Source organism: Budorcas taxicolor, chromosome 16, assembly GCF_023091745.1.
Source record: "Budorcas taxicolor isolate Tak-1 chromosome 16, Takin1.1, whole genome shotgun sequence".
In the NCBI taxonomy this organism is placed as follows: Eukaryota; Metazoa; Chordata; class Mammalia; order Artiodactyla; family Bovidae; genus Budorcas; species Budorcas taxicolor.
In genome coordinates this window covers 56,309,488-56,312,472 of record NC_068925.1, presented here as the reverse complement: position 1 = coordinate 56,312,472, position 2,985 = coordinate 56,309,488, and the positions used below count along the sequence as shown (strand labels likewise).

Genomic DNA, 2,985 nt, shown 5'->3' with positions numbered 1-2,985 from the left:
TCCTTATAGCTGATTCACATTGTTGTGCAGCAGAAGCTAACACAACATCGTAAAGCAATTATGCTCTGATTTAAAAATATATCCTATGATAAACCATGATGGAAAAGGATATTTTAAAAAGAATGTGTATATATATATATATATATATATACACACACACATATACACACACACACATATATATATATGTACAACCAAATCACTTTGTTGTATAACAGGAATTAATGACAATGTAAATCAACAATACTTCAATAAAAATAAAAAGAGAAAATGGATTAGATTAATTACATTTTGGTACTACCTACTTGACTTCTTTCTCTGCAAGGCATAAACTCCTAAACACCTGTATTTAAAATAGTGTAATATTATTATGGTACTTCATAGGATAAGAGAAAATAAATTTTAAAAATCTAAGGACTTCTTGAAAAGGGAATAAAAGGGTGAACATCAACCAGAAACCTAATTCACGGAGGAAATAATTTGTGAAAATCAAAAAAGTAGATTTACTTCTTTGCATTTCATGACATAATGAAGTGGTTAATCTTATACATTCATGTTGAAGAAAACAGGTACCTTGACAGGAGCAAACACTTTTCTTAAGTTTTTATTTTTTATTGGAGTATAACCGATTAGCAATGTTGTGATAGTTTCAGGACAGTAAAGGGCCTCAACCGCATATTTACATGCATCTATTCTCCCCCAGATTCCCCTCCCATCCAGGCTGTCACGTAATATTGAGTAGAGTTCCCTGTGCTATACAGTAGGTTCTTCCTGGTTACCCATTTTAAATATAACAGTGTGTACACGTCCATACCAAACTCCTTAACTATCCTTCCCTACAACCTTCCCCTCAGCAATCTTAAGTCTGTTCTCTAAGTCTGTGAGTCTGTGTAAGTTTATTTGTATAATTTCTTTTTAGATTCCACAGGTAAGTGATGTCATACAATATTTATCCTTCTCTGACTTACTTCACTCAGCATGACAAACTCTAGGTCCATCCATGTTTCTGCAAATGGCATTATTTCATTCATTTTAATGACTGAGCAATATTCCATTGTATATATGTGCCACATTTTCTTTATTCATTCCTCTGTTGATGGACATTTAGGCTGCTTCCATGTCTTGGCTATTGTAAACAGTGCCACAGTGAACATTGGGGTGTGTGTATCCTTTCAGATCATGTTTTTAGGAGCAGATAATTTTAAAAAGAAGGAAAACAGGCCAAAAAAATACATTAAAATATTTAGCCTCACTAGTAATCAATAACAATGAGATAATGTCTTTATCAAGTTAATAAAAATTAAAAAAAATAATAATGCTCAGGGTTGTTGAGGGTAGAACTGTATAGTCTCACAGGTGGCTAGAGGGAGCATAAAAGGTATGACTTTTCTGGGAAGCAAAATATAAGAAAAATCTCAAAAATGAGCCAAGCATCTGATGTAGAATTCTACTTCTAATATTTATTTTGGGGAAATAAACTGAAGGGATACAGTCCATAGGTTTGCAGAGTCTGACACGACTGAAGCAACTTAGCATGAATGTTTAAGGCCAGATATAAAATTTTAATAATATTGCAAAAGCTGAAAATGCCCAAAAGTTAATTAATGAATGTGATGATATTTCTATCCATTAAATGTGCAGTCATTTAAAATTATACCTATATGCATATACCTGGGAAGAAATTCATAATGGTAATAATAAAGTAGGTTCTGAAATTACATAGTTTGACCTCAAATTTTTAAAAATTCATAAATATAGACATGAATTCTTACCCCAAAAAAAGCCCAAAATGTTAGCAGTAACAGAATTAAGGATACCTATCGTCTTCTGATATTTTCTATTTTTCTTTAATAAAGATGTACTATTTGTGTAACAATATTTTAATAATTAAAGCATAATCAATATACAATATCATTCATGTCAGGTGTACATCATAGTAATTATATTCATTCAAATGGTCACTGTTGTAAGTCTAAAAAATGTGGAATGCTTCACAAATATGCTTCCTCATGCAGGGGCCATTCTAATCTTCTCTGTATCATTCCAATTTTACTGTAAATGCTGCCAAAGTAAGCACTGTAATAACATTTTAATGACTACTTTATGAACAGGAGTATTTTCACTCAAGGTTTTCTCTCCAAAGGATGAAAAAATCAGAATGCAGGAGCGTGAGGATGTCCAGAAGATGAAGCTGAATGAGAATTGCATGTGTTCAAGAGTGTAACTTTCAGGAGGAAAGTCTAACTATCAGGAAAAACAATGAAGAACTTTTATACATGCTCCAGAAATGAGTAATTCAGCAAAGATGTTTTTAGGTCATCATTTTATTCTATTTTTCTGGCTTAAAGAATTCTTCATCTGGAGAACTAGACTTTCATAAATTTGGGGATATAGGATGAGATGGAGTGGGGAAATTCAAATATTTTCTGTCAGCAACTTTACTTCTGTCAGTGCTTATCTCATCACCAAGGAAAAATGGTTCACAATAGTCTTCAACCATCAGAAATATCTCAAAAATACAGTAAGAACCATCATACAGATGCTTTTGTAGCACCTTTCAAAATGTTGACATCAAACAGCATCTGTAATAACCCTATGTTGTGTTGTTAGTCACTCAGTCGTGTTGGACTCTTTGAGACCCCATGGACTGTAGCCCACTAGGCTCCTCTGTCCATGGGACTCTCCAGGCAAGAATACTGGAGTGGGTTGTCATTTCCTTCTCCAGGGGATCTTCTTGACCCAGGGATCGAACCCGGGTCTCCTGCATCACAGGCAGAATCTTTACCACCTGAGCTACACAGGGAAACCCATATAAACTATATCAAGGCAGTGTGATTCACAGGTCATCATGAAATGCAGGTTTCCAAACTATACACAAAAGTATCTGTTTTAGCCAAGGTTCTCAGTAGCAGTAGTTAGAAACCAATTCTCACTGATGTAAGCAGATCAATAGTGGATTAAAAGGATATTGGGTTGCTGCTGCTG

At 34.1% G+C, this 2,985-nt stretch overlaps 1 non-coding gene across 1 annotated transcript; it reads right to left on the bottom strand.

Annotated features, from left to right (window-relative positions):
- Positions 1-1,975: 1,975 nt before the first annotated feature.
- On the bottom strand, positions 1,976-2,077 carry LOC128061923 (U6 spliceosomal RNA). The gene has a single exon (XR_008200774.1). It is a non-coding gene; the product is annotated as a U6 spliceosomal RNA (small nuclear RNA).
- Positions 2,078-2,985: the final 908 nt, after the last annotated feature.